This window comes from Aulonocara sp. 'chitande type north' Nkhata Bay, linkage group LG9 (assembly GCF_057382095.1).
Source record: "Aulonocara sp. 'chitande type north' Nkhata Bay isolate Kocher_YH1m ecotype deep benthic linkage group LG9, A_spYH_male_GT1.1, whole genome shotgun sequence".
Taxonomy (NCBI): Eukaryota; Metazoa; Chordata; class Actinopteri; order Cichliformes; family Cichlidae; genus Aulonocara; species Aulonocara sp. 'chitande type north' Nkhata Bay.
The window spans coordinates 36,673,786-36,693,206 of record NC_141352.1 but is presented as its reverse complement, the minus strand read 5'-3'; positions in this window follow the sequence as shown (position 1 = coordinate 36,693,206).

Here is a 19,421-nt window from a genome sequence, read left to right as displayed (position 1 = left end):
TGTGACTGATGCAGTGCGAAACATTGTTGTTTTTTGGAGGCCAGGGTTACTTCCCTGGTTTTGTCCAGACTGGCTCTGCTGATCCGTGCTCTCTGACTGCCTCGGCAGGCACTCGGCAGGCTTCTCCTCTGGCCTGCCTGCTGGGCTTCCTGTGCTAGGGAAAGAGAGAGAAGCGAGTGGCGGGCTGCCAGGAACCAGAAGCATGTGTGAGCAATGTGTAGATTCAGACCAATGGTGGAGGCTGTGTGTGTGTGTGTGTGGAGGCTGGGGTTGCTGTGTGTTTGCAGGGGCGGTGTGGGGTTGCCATACCTTCTCTGTGTAATCACATCTTAATGATATCCTTCCATGTCACTCTCTGCATTTAGTTTCCTACATGTAACTCTCTGATGGCAGGTTTCATTTGGAGGTATAGTCTGCTGCCATTTAAGCTTTTTTCTCTTATCTGCACTGGGGAGGATTCTGCCTAAAATCTGTAGTGCACAAAATGCATTGAAAAAGTATTTCTCTCTTGAGCTCTTGTTTGTTTTTGTTTTTTTAATGCCCAGATTAAAGTGCAGCATTGCACAAGCATGCAAACCATTGACCCTGATCCCTCTGAGTCCTTCCTCACCACCACCACCACCCCTGAGGCCTGGAGAGACTCTGAGCCTTGACCCGTAAAAGTGACCACCTGGCCCTAGGAGATTAACCCCCAACCTCTACCTTCACTTATATCTGACTTTCATTCAACCCCCAGAGAAGCGAGACAGAGCCCCATTCAGATGACAGACTCCCTGACTGCTTGTTAGACACACACTCAAGCTCGCGCTACAGCTAGACCAAACACTGCACCTCAGATTGCTACCCTGAGATGCACTTTACTGTTTACTCCAGCATGCTGCATTTGAGGCATGACTCGGCTCTGTTTGTCCCAGAGCAGTTTATTAGTGCAATTTCCTCTCCACCTCTGGGACAACAAACTCCCTTCATTTCATAATTTAGTGGAGCTGCGGATGATCCAGCCCCCGCCCACCCATTGGCTTTTTGGGGACTGGTAAGCTGTTTACGGAAATACTTTTTTTTCCTTACCAAATTGTTGCCAACTTGGCCTCGGCACTTATCGTGAACTCCTGAAGTCAGTCTGCGTATGAGTAATGTTTGGAAGTGTATTCCAAGAAAGGCAATTACTGCATCAGCCAAAAAACAACACGCTGCCTCCTCCGACCTACATGCTAGCCTATTAAACCGACATGACAAATGGAATGCCTTTGCTCTATAAACAATCAGCACGTGGGTGTAAACTTAAAAGCTTGCGCTGTAATTATGATGGATGCCTGGGTTACTGTACCTCTTCAGAGAGGCTGTCAGTGTACAAAAAACTGCATGTTGATGGAATCAAGCTGTCTTGAAGTCTCGTATTTACACTATGTTATCAGACTTGTTTTGGAGTTGTATCACAAAGACCTGCTATCGGTTTTCCCATGAAGTTATCTCCTGGAATGCGGATCGCCACTTGCTGGGTTCCCACAGAGACAGGATGGGGCTTGACTCCCACCAGAGACACTGTCCAGAGGCAGCAGAGATGCAGCAGAAATCACAGTTTGCCTAGAAATCAAGAAATGACACTGACATCTGGATGTGAGATAAAGATGGGGAGGGGAAAGAAGAGTCATGGGAGAAAGGAACAGCTTTAGTGTGAGTTTAGGAAGATCCCTGAAAAAAGTACCTAGGAGTACACTGATGTCCTAAGCAGCAATCTCCTGACTTATCAGTAACAATTTCTTTTCGATTGTTTTAATTTACGTTTTTTACTGCTTGAAATTAATTTTATTGAATTTGAAAAATAATGAATTTTTTCTTTTTTGACACAACATTAGTACAACTGCTTTAGCCTCTATAAAATTGCTTCGCTTCTGCAAGCCACTTTGCAGTCCACCTTCACCCCAACTCAATGCTCTGTATCTGACTTAATCAATTACTCATGTTACTGATGTGTACTGTGTTATATATTCAGGTCTTACTGTTGCTCTCACAGCCTTATTCTTTTCATATATGCTTGTTTCAGGGCAGGGAGGTCCTCGAGCAGAGCCATGCTATCAAAAGAAAACAATTACTGTAGATGGAAATATTAGTCTCCAATTGACTAGAGTGGTCCTGGCTAAATGTATATTGACTTAAAAGTAGTGGTTCTGTTATTTCACCACCCAAGATATGCACTGAGTTCCAGATTCGTGTCGCCACTGTACCTCAGTATTTCACTTTGTTTACCAGCTATAGATCAACTAGCCATGCCCCTCTGCTGCTTAGTGGTGCATAGTGAGGGTACAGTGGATTTATCAGAGGCTTGTTAGTAGAAAGATAAGAAGTGAAACAATGAGCTGAAAGAGCATAAAATGCTCTTTACGTAGCTGATGGTACTTACAGTTCATCACTATAGGCTGCTGTGAGGAAAGTCAGCGAGCCAATTCAAGCTGTTTTACAGGGGTGATCAATCAAATCACAATGGTGTTGTCGTGGTCACTGACAACTTCAGAGACAGTGTTGTGAACATTTTAAGTCAATGGGGCAATAACTACCAATAAACAAGCCATGAAGAACAGAGTGATAGAGTTCAAATATCCTGGATTCATCATTTCCAGTGATGGTGACACCATCCACAATATAAGCACCTGGATAAACGCAGTGTGGACATCCTTTGTCCACACTGCGTTTGTCCACAACTGAAGCTTTGAAAGAAAATCATGTTCCCAGCAGCCCTCCATGGCATCCTGGACAGCTAGAATGAAGCACAAACATGCTTTCCACTGAATGTGGAAAATGTGCACGCTTCTATGGATAATAGGCCTCCTATGGGACTGCACCATGAATGGAGATGAGAAAATGAATGGGACTAGTACTGGTTGCAGATAAGGCGTGAGAATTGCGATGTATGGGTAGAACTACTGAAGACTTGGTGGCCGAAACCACTCACAGTCCCCAAAGACAATGACCCTGAATGACACGTCTAAAAGGAGGACATGCAGTATGGAAAAGTCACACCAGAACACATCTTGTCATTTGCTTCAGGGTCAAATGGTGGTCTCTATCTAATGTTTTAGTTTTAGCCAGCAAGACAAAAAACAAAACATGAATGTCACATCACCAGCGGATGTTTGTAAGAACCTTAAAGTTTTTGGTGGTGTTTTTTTCTTCTTTGATTTAATTATTACTTTTCGGATATCCAAGCATGTGTCAGTGTCTGACATAAAAAACAGCTACAATACTGTCCTGTCACAAAATCTACCTCAGTGTTGACCTCTACACCAAACCACTGGGATCAATGTTTCCATAGTTGTGCTTTACTTTGTCTCATTTCCCCAGACATCAACAAGGTTAATGTGGCCGGACTGTAAAACTCTGCAATATCCACTAACTGTGGGAGGTTGGGGGTAAAAAACTACCAGCGACCCAGCCCTCTAAAGGGTTTCACTATGTTGGTGGTCCTCCTCGCTTCACATTTTATGGCGCAGTCTAGTCAGAGTTTGAAAGGTTTTCTTGGATGGCAAAAGGAGCAAGTAAAAGTGGAATGCTGTAACGTATTGAATGTGGCAAAGTACCCTGATGTATATGTCCCACTATTATTCTTCTGATGGCACTAAAGCAGGCCCTGTGCATCACATCTCACACAGTTCCAGCTGCTGGGTAGGCCCACTACATTTGTGTGAAACTAATACCGTTAATTACCCACATTATATGTTATTGACAATTTGGCTGGATCCTCCACAGCTACCTTGTGTCCCTGAATCCCACCGTTGTCCCTGAGGTGCATCTGCTGATAATCAGCTGTTTGCAGAGCAAGGAAGAGATGGTGGAAGTGGCTGGTTACATAGTTGTTTGCTGGCTTGAGATCATAGGTTCTGCACATACAAAGAGCAAAAACAGAGCCTGCCAAGCAGCCCCAGATCTGCCCTGCAACATGAAATCTTAAATGCCGCTGCTTGATTTGTGCTCTAATCAGCATACACTTCACTGCACTGGTGAGCCAAAGGTAGGTACTATCCAGTAAAGCTAGTAATGTACTGCATTACTGCTGCAAACTTTGAGTAGGTTTGCACTGCGTCCTGGACCATTGTTAGCAGTTAGGTTGCTTTTTAATGTGCAGTGTATCATTATGGGTCCAAACTGCTGTTCTAACATTCAGAGGGGACACAGACTGAAAACAGGCCAGTGTTTAAACTCCACAGGCAGGTCGTGTCTGAGGGTGTGTGCTGTTTAAGCTTGGGATTACACTCCTTTGTAGACATGCCTACCAGCAGCTGTAGACAACACCTTTCTGTTCTAATTCTGCTGCAGGGGGCGCACACAGAGTTGGACCCTTTGTAATGTAGTTAGTATATATGCAGGTCCGTGTGAGCAGGAACACTGGAAAGTATGTGAACATCTGCACCAAGCCTCATGTGCATCTTCTCATGGTACATTTTTAAATGACTCGGACCATATCTAAGTGAGTCTTAGATATGGAAAATGGAAAATATAACACTCCCATAAAAGCAAAGCTTTTATCAGGTTACTTACATGAATGCATTTAGTGTCTTTGAACCATTTTGTAACTTGCAAACAGTTAACAGGATACCAACAGCTGGAATCAAGTTACAGTAACATATACATATTTGTTCTTTTTAATCTTCCTCTTTTGGTCTTTTGTGACAGCGCACCATTTTATTGTATACACATTTGCCCCATTCACATTGCCCTGTGCACAAATTAACATAATTTTCCATCATTGCATAGAATTCATATTTAATTGCACTGTGAAAACTTCAATTTATGTTTGGTATGTTTGTTATTCATTCACCCACACACACTTGTTATGAAGGGGGAAACTGTCCGGAAATGACAATAAATATTTTTGTACTAGCCTGTAAACATTTTTTAGTTGCTGTAAAGTTGAACACTTTAACCTGGGAGTCTATGAGGGTTGACTCTTCAGCTTCAAGTGGCTGTTAGAGGAACTGAGACTTTCTGCACACTTCTCTGGTGTCTTTGGTTTGATTTGCCATTGATCATTTTCCTTTTCAGAATTCAATATATTTAGTCTGAAAAATCAACACCAGACTTGGTTTCTGCTACACTCTGTCTGTTGTCACAAATAAGAAACACTGCTACCCTTGATATTTCTGCAGCTGGTGCCTAATCATGCAGCACGACACACATCTAAAACTGTCCTATCCTTTTCAGTCAGTTAAAAGGGTAACATAACAATGTCATTACTATGTCTTCACACGCGTGTCCTCTGATTCTCTGTAAAAAGTCAGAGTTAACAGAAAAATGCCTGTGAGGTAAACAGGAGAACTAGTAAATACACTTCATATTAGGAAGTAATGCACCAAGACAAGCTGCTTGTGTCTAGTGTTGATCAGGCTAACTTTGCAAACTCTGCTAGCTGATGCTTCATTGAATTGTAGCAAAAGGATTTCTCTCTCTTTTCATCTTTTTGTACTTTTATGCATTTAAATGAAAGAATGAGCTGTGTATTTTCCTGCACTACTGTCAGTCTGAACACATGGCCTTACTGCAGCATCCCTCCATCCCAGGCATGTGTGGGCAGGCTGTAGCTAGTCCAGACATCCCTTTAACAACTGCAGAGTGGAAGAGAAGCTGGAGGGTGGGGGCTTTGTGGTTCAGAGGTTTTATTAGACTACGCCTAAAAAGTGACAATTATTTAGTTGTCCAGTTTTGTTGGCAAAAGTATTACAAAAATTGTCTTTTCTTAATGAGGGATCTTTCCACCCTGTGACTCGAAGTGTGTGGGCAGTGGTGACTTTGTGATTTTCATGTGTGAAATTTTAATCAGACTGAGCTCTGAGGTCTCACTGTGTTTTTTTTTTTTTTAAAGTTTGGTACATGGCTCAAGACTTCCTGAAACATATCTAAAGTTGACAAATTGAACACTGTTTCTACCAGCTTGAACCGATTTGTAGGCTTTCACAGACGGAAACAGCTTGTAATGTTTAGATGCAGTGAAATTTGTATGGAAAAGGCCAAAAGCAGAAGAAAACAGCACAGAGTTTGGCTGAGATCCCAGACAAAGAAGTATGTGTGACTTCAGAGCTTACACAGGGAACTGGATATAACTTCCGTTAAGGCGGTTTATTTATTTTTATTTACGGTTTCTTCAGGTGATTCACAAGTGATGCTAGGAGTTTCTGACATCATTTTCTGCAACTATTAAAGAAAAACCTGAAGGCTCAGTTTTTGAATGTTAAGATATCCTGTACCAAATGGTTGTATTTGCCAACTATCACCACCACCTGAAAGACCAGCTTTGTCCAATCAGTCATCATGCCAAACCTTAACCAGTTGAATGTCTCTGCCTTAAATTCAAATTCAAATTCAAATTCAAATTTTATTTGTCACATACACAGTCATACACAGTACGATATGTAGTGAAATGCTTGGACAACTGCTCGTGACCTAAAGAAAACAAAAAAGGAAAAGGCTATGAATAAGATAGGAAATAAATATGAAAAATTAAAAAGGGTAAATTTAACTAGGAAGGAATAAAATATAAATTAAGGTTAAAAATGAAATAACTGTACAACACAAATTAGAATGAAGGGTAAATTTAACTGGGAAAGAATACGATAAAATATATAAATTAAAGTTGAAAATAAAATAACTGTACAACAAAATACACAATACACAATATAGAACTATATAAGAATGTATGAAGAAATATAAATAAATATATACACAATAACAGCAGCTGTACAAGTATTAACTGGAAATGAAGAATGTAGTGACCAGTGTTGTGCAATCCACATTATGTCTTGTGCAGTGCAAATATGCTTAAAGTGATTTAAGTGATGAAGTGAAAACAATGTCCAGAATGTCCAGTGTGTGTAAGAACTATATGTGTGGGTCAGTACTGTGTTAAAATGCAAGCCTCAAACAAGTTTCACAGTTTTCTTGTATTGTGGTTATCACATGATATGTGTAATCCAAGCAGCAATCCACAGGGCTGAAAATCTATTAATTAATTAATGAGAAAAACTGCAATTCCTAGACTGGTCACTTGAGTTGATCGCCATGGACTCCCACGATAAATGGCCCAACTTCAGCAATTACTACAGCTTGATGAAAAGAAATGTTCTGGCCTTTATAGTATATTTCCCCCTGTATATTGACTACACAGAGCTATGTATGTTTTTTTTTTCTTTTTTTCTTTTTGATTGACATGCATACTAATATGGGCGGCTGTAGCTGATAGCTGTCCGCTAGGTCTCCACTCTGCTAATAGACCGAACTAGATGTCTCAACTGAGTATTGAGTTGATTCTTTTTGGAGTATTTTTAATGGTATTTTATCTGACAACATATATATCTTTTCTGTGGTACATCACTACAGCACTAATTAGGAGATGTTTGTGTCTCTGCATTGCACCCGTCTTAAAGGAAGGAGCTTGCTAACCTAACTTGCTACTGCCGATAAAGTAATGTGTCTCCCTCTCATTCAGATATGCTCTTTTCTGGCAAAACAGTCAAAAACTGATGGTTGAAATCACCTGTAATTATGCTTCTCTCTATCATGTTAGAGTGAGAAACACTCCCCACGTTCCCCCGTGGAGCACATAAACTTGCACTGAAGCACCTAGATGCATACATTTGCATACTAATAAGAATACTGTACCTCCTCAAAGCATTTACATTAGAGTTGGTCATGTGACATTTGTTAGCTTGGACATATGTACTGCTTATTGCATTAATTTGCTGATTTAATGAACTCTGGTGCTGACAGGTTGTGGTTAATATATCACAGTGATTAAAGTTAGGAGGTAAAGTGAGGTTGGCAGCTGGAGTGCTTGCACATGATGTTGTCCACGGTGTTGTAGCTACACGGTGCTATATTATACTGCTGATCCCTTTGAAAAGCTGTCGTTGACCAGCTCATTTCGAGATTGGAGCAGTTTGAGCAGCAGAGTTTTACTACAGCTACATCTGTATTCAGCAGCCCGAGTCTTTTGGCTTGGAGTAAACTCTGGAAGAATGATTCAGCTGTGTTGCACTGTGTTTGACCCTGCGTGCTGCCTCCAGTCTGCATCGATGGACTTGCGCTGAACCGGGCAATTGCTGATAATGTTAATAAATGAGTTGCTGGAAGTCGGTGAAACGTGTCGAGCACTGCGAGCACAGTAGGTCAGCACGCTGCTGATTGGAAGCAGGGCTAATCGGCTGGGGTTTGATCCACAGTACAGCATCTAGATTTGAACGCCCCTGCCCTGTATCACACTGTTTACACGTACTCAAACTTCTGCAGCTAAGCAGTCATCCAGACAAATTGAATTATGAGTCTGACACAGATGACACCCTTCGTCCCGCAGCGTGCAGTGCCAGAGACAAAATACTGGGGTAGAGACAGGCTGCGGAGAGTCGCAGATTGAACCTTTAACTTCGTTTTTGAGTGACTTTCTGCCGCGGACCTCCACCATTGCGGAGAACACAACAGCACAGAGAGGTTAGATTCCACTCAGCTCTACATGAAGAAAAACAACAAACACTTTTAGTCCTCTTGGCTCAACTTCTTCGCTCAGTCCTCTTACCTCTTTCGGGCGCTCCCATTGGAGCTCAGCAAAAATAACACCGTGTCACATTTCCCTCACCCCAAATTGACTTAATACTCAAGTGTGCTTGGGTGGTTTCGGTTTGATACACTCATTACACACACCTCTCCCACTCACTCCTCTTCAGCTCTGTACCTTCATGTGTCTTTTTTAGGTCCACTGTTCCATTTCTCTAAAATTTCTACTCCGCAATGTAGACGTAATGCATTGTCCACATAACATCCCCTCAAAGGGGAACACACAGGTAAATTGTTTTTTTAAGTGCAATGGGCCTTGTGGAACATTATGGGAAGTGCTTCTCGTGCTGTCGGCTCCAGCTCCACTCCCGCAGAGGCGTCCATTAAAATAAAGTAAAAACGGAAGACGTGAGTCTTTGACTTGTTTCCTGTATAGAGGAAGAGTAACGTTTTCCTCGCTACAGGCAAAGGACAGGGAGTTTTCTGGAACAGTAGGGTGCAGGAATGGGTGCAGATAGCCTGACACTATAATTAGTCATTGGAAAAGTTTTGTGAAAAGTGGCCGCTGTAAGTCCTCAGGCTGGAGGAAGAGAGTTCCTTATCCCCCAGCAACATGTGAAGAGAGGGAGGGAACCTGCTGAGGAATCTCAACCATGTGTACTGCATTTATGTGTGTGTGTGTGTGTGTATACTCTCCATCAAACCCTGTCGCTCATCCATTTCTCACGCCTGTTGGCCCCCACAGAGCGAATCGCACTGCTAATGTCTCCTCTGGGAGGCTTGGATGTGTCAGTTATAATGGAGAACTTTCTCCTAAATCACAACTTTTTTCATATGCGCCATCTGTGAAAAGCGACCTACACGAAAACAGTTTGGTTCAACAAACATGTTATCATCCCCCTCAGCTACTTTGGAATTCCATTTCAGTTTTGATAGGAAAGACTTTACAGACGTTCTGCAATCCTGTGGTTTTGGTCAGTTTCAGTGTTCCCTTTCTGCATCTTGTTAACTGAGCCACTGTGCACTTACTGAGCAATGAATAAGGAAAGAGGCCCAGTGTAGCAGGCTTTGTGAAGTAGTATTAGCTTTACAGCTTCTGAGTCAAGCAAGGGGTATTTATCCTCTTGGCAGCTCGGTGACTCAGGTGAAAGTGAATGGAGACACTGCTTGTGGCTCCAGATGTGAGTTATCTCATCCCATCTCAGTGGACCAGCATGCTATAAGTGTTTGGGGACTAAGGGGAGTAAGCTAGGAGGGTGAACTACAGTGGGGCAAAAAAGTATTTAGTCAGCCACCGATTGTGCAAGTTCCCCCACCTAAAATGATGACAGAGGTCAGTAATTTGCACCAGAGGTACACTTCAACTGTGAGAGACAGAATGTGAAAAAAAAATCCATGAATCCACATGGTAGGATTTGTAAAGAATTTATTCGTAAATCAGGGTGGAAAATAAGTATTTGGTCAATAACAAAAATACAACTCAGTACTTTGTAACATAACCTTTGTTGGCAATAACAGAGGTCAAACGTTTACTATAGGTCTTTACCAGGTTTGCACACACAGTAGCTGGTATTTTGGCCCATTCCTCCATGCAGATCTTCACGAGAGCAGTGATGTTTTGGGGCTGTCGCCGAGCAACACGGACTTTCAACTCCCGCCACAGATTTTCTATGGGGTTGAGGTCTGGAGACTGGCTAGGCCACTCCAGGACTTTCAAATGCTTCTTACGGAGCCACTCCTTTGTTGCCCGGGCGGTGTGTTTTGGATCATTGTCATGTTGGGAGACCCAGCCTCGTTTCATCTTCAAAGTTCTCACTGATGGAAGGAGGTTTTGGCTCAAAATCTCATGATACATGGCCCCATTCATTCTGTCCTTAACACGGATCAGTCGTCCTGTCCCCTTGGCAGAAAAACAGCCCCATAGGATGATGTTTCCACCCCCATGCTTCACAGTAGGTATGGTGTTCTTGGGATGCAACTCAGTATTCGTCTTCCTCCAAACACGACGAGTTGAGTTTATACCAAAAAGTTCTACTTTGGTTTCATCTGACCACATGACATTCTCCCAATCCTCTGCTGTATCATCCATGTGCTCTCTGGCAAACTTCAGACGGGCCTGGACATGCACTGGCTTCAGCAGCGGAACACGTCTGGCACTGCGGGATTTGATTCCCTGCCGTTGTAGTGTGTTACTGATGGTGACCTTTGTTACTTTGGTCCCAGCTCTCTGCAGGTCATTCACCAGGTCCCCCCGTGTGGTTCTGGGATCTTTGCTCACCGTTCTCATGATCATTTTGACCCCACGGGATGAGATCTTGCGTGGAGCCCCAGATCGAGGGAGATTATCAGTGGTCTTGTATGTCTTCCATTTTCTGATGATTGCTCCCACAGTTGATTTTTTCACACCAAGCTGCTTGCCTATTGTAGATTCACTCTTCCCAGTCTGGTGCAGGTCTACAATACTTTTCCTGGTGTCCTTCGCAAGCTCTTTGGTCTTGGCCATGGCGGAGTTTGGAGTCTGACTGTTTGAGGCTGTGGACAGGTGTCTTTTATACAGATGATGAGTTCAAACAGGTGCCATTCATACAGGTAACGAGTGGGGGACAGAAAAGCTTCTTACAGAAGACGTTACAGGTCTGTGAGAGCCAGAGATTTTCCATGTTTGAGGTGACCAAATACTTATTTTCCACCCTAATTTACGAATAAATTCTTTACAAATCCTACCATGTGAATTCATGGATTTTTTTTTCACATTCTGTCTCTCACAGTTGAAGTGTACCTCTGGTGCAAATTACTGACCTCTGTCTTCATTTTAAGTGGGGGAACTTGCACAATCGGTGGCTGACTAAATACTTTTTTGCCCCACTGTATAAGTTGGTGGGTAGAAATGGGTGCCTGGTACTGGCCAGGCTAGGAAATGCATCATTCTTCCAGCATGCAGATGTATACATCTACTAATCTGTATACTTGCTCAGCATATAGCACAGTTCAGTCTTTAACCTGTCTATTTCCTCAAGCCCACAAAACAGCAAGATCAAACCACATTTCCATGATACGACACCAACCCCCCTCATAGAAGCAACAGTCATCTCAAGGTGTTTTATGTTGTAGTAAAGACTCTACAATAATCAGAGAAAAACAATCAGATGAGCAAGCACTTTGCCGACAGTGGGGAGGAAAAACTTCCTTTTAACAGGAACCAGGCTCAGGGAGGGGCAGCCATCTGCTGCGACTAGCTGGGTTTGAGGGAAGGAAGACAGGACAAAGAAATGCTGTGGAAGAGAGCCAGAGATTAATAATGAATAATCCTTCTTCATCATTGTACTCATTAACTACAAAAGAAACTGCCATAAAATAAAAGAGTTAATTTTTCTGATTGTTACAAACCTTTGATCCCTTCAGTCCCATGACACTTGAAAAGAATTTCATATCTTTTCAATTTCAAGTCTGTTCATCAAACAGAAAGTCAGGTGGCTCAGTCGGTGGGAGTCCCAAGCCTGTTTCTGAGCTTTACTGAAAGACGCTAACGAGCACGCTCTATGTTTACAGAATTCACAGACATTTCAGTACCTCATGGAAGATGCTTTTGAACTTGTGAACTTTTCTGATATGCCAAAGGTATTCAGATATTCAGATGAGGCACTTACCTGGTTCCAGACCTTTGAAACTGTTAGTTCCTTTGCTGTTAATCACAGCCTTGAGTGTAACCAGTGGTTTGCACCAATGTTGCAGACCCTCAGTTTTTTTCCATTCATGAAGATGTCTCTTGATTGCCGACTTGTACAAGTATCATTGTACAACCTCCTTGAGCGTGCTCGTTGACATGGAGGTCTTGCATATTCTAAAAATGGTTTTGATCACTGTTTTGAAAGTTAACCCAAAATGCACTTTTTGAAGTTTTCTCCAGTAAAAGCAGTTAAAACATACAGGGTAGCAGTGCTTGTATCTGTTCCTCAATGTCACAGACATTAAACTGTTTCAGTTTTGCTCTTTGCTAAACAATGACATTTCCCAAGTTGTCGATGTCGGTTATAGAAAAAACCCCCATCTAAAAGTATTTTAGATTGGCTTTATATTGTGCCATTTGGAGTGGGTGTAAAACTGATCTGAGTTCAGTTAAAATTGTTTTTCAGACCTGAAATTTTCTTGTTGGTGGGTCTTTTATTTGGGAAGCTATGATGGTTCAAAAATGCTGGAAAAATAAGCTGAATAAAATGCACTGAAACTACCAACAAATTCTGCGATATGAATTAGACAAGAAACGGTTGAAAAGGTGTTATTGCGCACATTTTCTACCCCAAAAAACTTATCTCGGCTCTTAAAAATCATTCCTTTACAAAAATCTAAAAAAAAAACAAGAGTGAACTGTACATTTTGCGTGAGGGAACTATTTAAGAACCGTACACCTCTCAGCCTGTCTCCTCCCTAATATCCACCACTTCACCCTCAAATAATGCACTTTCTCTGCATTGTCAAGACACGTAATTAGGCTAGCTGCGGTGCAATTACACATTACTGCCAACTTATAAAACTTCCTGCAGATTGGAAACACTGGGCTGTCTACACGATAAGCCTGTATTTTCCCTCTGGCGCTCCACCATCATCCTTCTCTCACTTTTCCATGTCTGGCTGGCTGGGCCTGTCTGTGCGTCTGCTGCACTCCAGTCAGATCCCACGAGACAGCCTATATTACTCCGACCATGTGCGTGTGTTACTGGGACTGTGTGTTTTGCCACTTAACATCCCGGCGATACTTGGAGGAACAGGGAGGAGCACAAACAAGACTCTGGGATGGCAAAACACACATGCAGAGTGATTCATTGAGTTGTCTACCAAGTCTGGCATGCCTTTCCCAAAAGAATGATCTATGTGACTTCAAATTCTGTGTTGTGAAATGAACCAAATGTAATGATTTAAGGGCTGTTTTTGTTTAGTGGGATTCCATATCCAGGCTGCAGACAATTAACGTGAAGTAGATCACCATGACTCCGCTACCACCCGCCCGATTTTCCATCTGTAGCGGCACAGAAGATGGCAGGCATCAGTCTGTCTCTGTGAAGTGCACTAAATGTCACTTCTGACCCACGCGGTGTGGACATATCAAATTAGCCACTATGGCTGCATGAAAGCACTTCTCTGCATTACTCATATACCAGACAGAGGTCAAATATTTTGCCCATGGGTACCTCGTGTCCTGCCTTCACAAAGCATCTAAATATTATCTAATTTAGATAAACATACTTTTGCATTTAAATAACGAGATGTGCCATAGGGATCAGCAGACAAGTGCCTGTGCTTTATCGGTTCTCCGATCTGATGTGTCAGTCATGTTGTGCCTTGGAGGAAAGACACTAAAGTGCTGATCACTGTGTATCCCAGAAAGTCTTGATTGCTAATTTTTCCCTGAGTAGGATCCAGTTACTGTGCAGAATCCTCAAGGAGATCTCAAACAGGCAACAGCTGGATGAGGAGGGGGTTCGTTTTATTTACCAATGAATTCAGGTTGAAAAAGGATGTTTCATTACCTCCCAACAACTGTTCCACCACTGTTAAACAAGTATCTTAAACCAGATTAAATGAAATCTCAGCAATTAAAAAGGAAAGGCTTGAAGGAGGTCTGCAGTCAGATGGCTCACGATTTTGCAGTCCTTGGCTGCGTTTCTAAAATATCCAGTGAAACACTGTAAAGGCTGCACTGATGCAGACTGTGATTACAGTACAGGAAAATGAGCGCTTCACATCTCAAACATTCAGAGAACTACTCGAAGACCAAAGAGGAGTAAGGGTGCCTCTATGCTCACCGCTTGGGAAACGAATTTGACGTCACATTCTCTGGTGGGCGCTACTATTTCGTACCGCTTCGACTGGTTGTGCACCTCTCAGTTGTTGTAACCTGGCAGGTTGTGCCGGCACCACCACAACTAGGTCGATCGTGTCAGTTATTGCCACTTAAACAAAACATCAGTAGGGAAGCTGAGATCAACATATACAGAGGAAGCAACAGTCTGAACACATCAGACTGTGTAGGAAAAGCACTCGGTGATATATTTGCTTCTGATTTTGGCTTCTTCTCTTCCTATATCAGTGCTGATGTAGCAGTATTGTCTGAGCAGTGACGCCTATTGTTCAGAAATATAGTGCCTGAATGGTGAGCATAAATAAAATTGACCATGTGATGAAACGACCAATGCAGAGGATATGCTGGCATCTTAAGTATTGCTGTCATGGACTTTGCCTGACCTCAGTCCCTCTCAGCATTTGCCAGGACATTTGATGATTAGAAGACTAAGAAGGTCATGCATCCATTCCTGGCATCGCACAAAGCTCTTTGGAGTATTGTGAGATGAGGTTGGGAATTCGGAGATTGTCTTTGAACCGTTTTGCATCTAAGATATGACCTTTTGTCGGTCTGGCTAAGAAGTGACACAAATATATAAAAATGTCAAAGGTATGCTTAAGGTTCTTCAGAAGTGTCATATTTATTTATTTTCAATATTGCGCCATATGCTAAAGATTAGCCCTACAACAATTTGTTCCAGTTGATTCTGCCATTATTTTTTTTTAGCAGCCTATGGTAATTTCCTATATGTATAAAATGCGATGCTCTGCTTTTTTTCAGAGTTAGCAGGAAGCAGCTGTACAGGCCTCCTTTTTTGTTCAAATGCGTTAATATTGTCCATATATCACATTTAGCTTGTGCAAATTAAGCAGGGGCCCAGGGCTTATTTTTGAATCCATGGCATGTCTATGGGTTAATGTGGTCCTGGTGGGAGAATGCTCCATTTACACATGTAGATAAAACCTGGTAGCTGAACATCATGCACTTTCCAAAAGAAACTCTCCTATATGATATAAAAACGGCTGTTTGCGTGAATCCGGATCAAGGTGGATCAAAGGAAATCTCTACATCAACACATAGCAGCTGTTCACTCCACTGGTTCAGAGGTGAGGCAGCTTTACATGATCCTCATGTGTTGAGAGTGGCCCGCGTGCCCTCTTCCCCACAGATCTTTTACCTTACAACAATAATCAAAATCCACAGCCGGACCAAAAACACGCAAAAAAATGCCCAGCCGGTTCCTCAGATCTCCTGAGCAGAAGCCTCTGGGTGGTGTGATACCGCCGAAGGGGGTTCAGACCTCTTACAGTCAGGCCCTTTCCACATCTGTCTTTAGTTACAGAGGGCACTTTATTCTGTCAAATCCCAGCTGTTTTGGGATTTACTTTGTTGGTGGAGGGGCAGTTTGATCACGGCTGTATTACGCGGGTAAAAGCCTTGAGATCATATTTGAGAGGATTCTGTGCATGTTTTTGTTTTTGCTTGGATTATCGGTGCTTTTTCTCAAATTTCTCTGCCACTTCAGCTAGTCGCCGAGCGCCCACTTTGGGCTTGCGGCCTTGAAAAATAAAGCCTTCCGGAGGAACGAACTGAGTAGATTAGATAACCAGTGCTGGGATGTGATGTACCGAGCTCGCTCGTTGTCACTGTCTATTCAAATTGTAATCACATCTGATCATGTGATGGGTGACTAAGACGTTTTGTTTTTAAATGAGTTTCTGAGACATACTGCTGCAGACAAAAAGACAACAGTGTTAGTGAGAAGTAAACATGGAACACATGTTCATAATCACTGCACAACAATACTCCAAATGTTGAAAGTATTCCCCTGCTGTTGATTCACAGTTTCATTGGAAGCGATGATGATGGAGAGAGGAATGTAACACACACTCAGTTTTGTGTTTATGTTACACTGTGGTGCAATTGTTTGGGTTCAGGGCAGCTCCTGTGGTTCTGCCAGATAGATTCAGTCGATGCAATGACCACTGGATACTCTGGCGTTCTTAAAATAATCCTAATTACAGGTCTGCAGATGGATTCTGATGGGAAATGGACAATTTTGGTCCAGGAGGCCCACAAATGTGCAGTTATTATAGCCGAGCCAAGTTTAGCACATTCTTTGTGTATGAAAAAAAAAATACATCAAGCTTTTTAAAAAAGAAAAAAGAAATCAGCTAGATGGACTCGAAGCAGCAGAAAATCATTCTTTGGCATTCTCTTTGAGAGCGAGCCATCAGGGCGATGTTAAATAAAACCTGTCTGGAAGAGGTTTCACATGCCCCACTTTTCTTTTTTGTTGTCAGGAGGAAAGCCTAAATCATCATCAGCTATTTGTCAGAACTCAGAACAAATGCTGAGACAAGAGACTAAGAGCCAGCTTCAGCATGACCAGTGGCCATAAATTAGACTGATCACAGAGAGCGGTGTTTGCCAGGTGGCACCACAGCCCCCTGATGGTAATCTGTCTGGCCCATGCCAAGCTTTAAAAGGTGGTTGCACTCGCTACATTGGGATTGCTGCAATTACAGCCTTCCAAAGCCTATTACCTGCTGATCTATTTAAAGCTACTGTAGCGAACCTCTTTCCCCAGGCACCTTTGATGTGAGCTTTACCTCGGGGGTAACCTATACAAAACCCTTTACCCACTGATTGGACATAATGACAATCAGTCAGAGGTATATTTACAAGTCAAGACACAAACGTTTTTTAGATCCAGCTCATATTTTTCTTTCTCTTTTCCTGTAAGTTGACAAGTTTAGCAAATACAAGTTAGAGTTCACATAGTAGAATTTATTTATTCTTTATTAAAGCTGTCTCAAGCCTATTTCCAGGTTGTAAATTTTATTCCTCATTTCTGGGCCCAAAACCTGAAGTAGATTTTTCAACTTCCCATATTACTTTTACTGAATATTGAAATATTTGCATGAACTTTTAGAACCTTTTTAACAGAGACCAAATGATTCAGAACAAAAGGTAAGATTGGATGAAATGAAACCAAGTTCTAGGAGCCTCACGAGCTTTGTTACTATGGGAAGATGGGAGGAAGTTCACCAAGTTCAAGCCAGACCGGAAACTTGGATTTAGTTCAAAGAATCACAACAGGCGAAACAGCTAGCCTAGCTCTCAGTCTTATTTTGGGAAGGACGATACCTAGTCCTAGCTAGGCCAGAAGAAGGTTAGCTTAGCACAAACACTGGGGGCAGAGGGATACCGGTAACACAGATGTTTTTGGGATGCTCTTGTTATCTTGCCAAGAATAACAAGAGCATCTCAATTTTTCTTATCAACATGTTTGATTTATACAATAAAATGAATAAAAAGTTGTGGTTTAATGGAGAGTTGTGTGCTAAACTAGTTCCTGGCCAAGTGCAGTAATTGGCTTTGGATCTGTAGACTAAGCTAGGCTTGTTTTTTCCCCATTTTTCCAGTCTATATGCTTAACTACACTAACGGTCTATTAGATGTCGTCAATATTTAATGAAGACATATGCAAGTGATAAATCTTGTCAGCAATGACATATATACCACTCTGGTTTGGATGACCATTTAATTATCAGTTATGTCTTGTTCTCTTCCACAGCATGTCTTTTGTCCTGTCTCCTCGCCTAACTGTTCACGGTTGATGGCTGTCCCTCCCTGAGCCTGGGTCTGCTGGAGTTTTCTTCCTGTTAAAAGGGAGTTTTTCTTTCCCACCATGACTAAGTGCTTGCTCATAGGGGGTCATTATAAAACGCCTTGAGGTGACTGTTGCTGTAAATAACTGAATCAGTTAATATACCAAAGTATATAAACAAAACTTTTCCTAAACTTGCATTATTTTGCTGTATGTCTTGACCCCGAGGTGTTGTATCTACAGTTTGTTCCGATTGAGCCACTGTAGTTTGGTGCTTTTACCATTTTTTAATCATGTTATTATTTATCATTATCATTTATTTGTTTGGCTACAATAATCATGTAGTGAAAAATCTAGGGGCTCCATTTAAACATTTTTGTAATAACTAAAAGATCCATAGGTCATGTTGGGAAATGCATCCTGTGTAATGGTGTAAAAATCTGCCAAATCAAATGTATGGTGATCCCTTGTGAATAAGGATTTTTTTCAAGTAGTAAAATAATTAAAGGAGAGTTCCTCTGTTTCTACCATCTGAGAAGAAGAAAACTCTGGGTTTTCTGAATTCCAAGTTCTGCCCCATCTAAAGGAGATAACAGCAGCACGGGTTTTACACACTTATCATAAAACTTTCTAATTATAACTAGTGCTCATAATAAGAGTTTACACAAGAAACCTGCAGCAATTTCTCAGGAAGGACAATCTCAGAGGAGGAGATAGAGAAGGGTGTTCAAGACCTTTAAGTTTAACAAGTGGTCCATGATATTTGAGTTTAGTTTTCAGTCATACACAATGTTTCAGCCACAGATACAAGCAATCTAATCTGTAAGAGATGTGCTTATTGTCCTCTACACAGTATCAATCTTAAGATTCGTGAATTCATGTTAGCGTTTTCTCCCTGGTTGATGCTGCTGGATGATTAGAGGAACAGGGAGGTATTCATATAAAACCCCTCCCCACACCTAGAGAGTCAAGATGTTACACCAGAGTTCTGGGGAATCAGGGAGCGGCAAATGCAGCAGCCCACAGTGGGCAGTGCTGCTCACCGAGCTCAGAAACGCTCAACCTCAAAACCACAACTGGCAAACGGAGCAATGACATCAGTGTCTCTGCACCACATTTCAGTGCGCTGCATATGAGCTGCATATGCACAGCACAATGGAAAACAGACGCAGGCCAGTGTGTTGGGTGCAGTGCGGCTCACGTGTGGCGTGCACTCCCTGAACACATGGAAGAACCACTGGTGTTGACCTTCACTGAGCATGTGCAGATGCCAAAGCAACACAGGCCAAATGAAACATTGTATCTTATCCAAACTAGAACAGCAGCTAGAACGTCTCATACAAATTTAGTTCCTTTTGTTTTTTTCAGGTTCAACTCACTTTCTTAACATGTCAGGCAGGCCAGAGTCATCATGTCCGCTGTCTTAACTGCTTC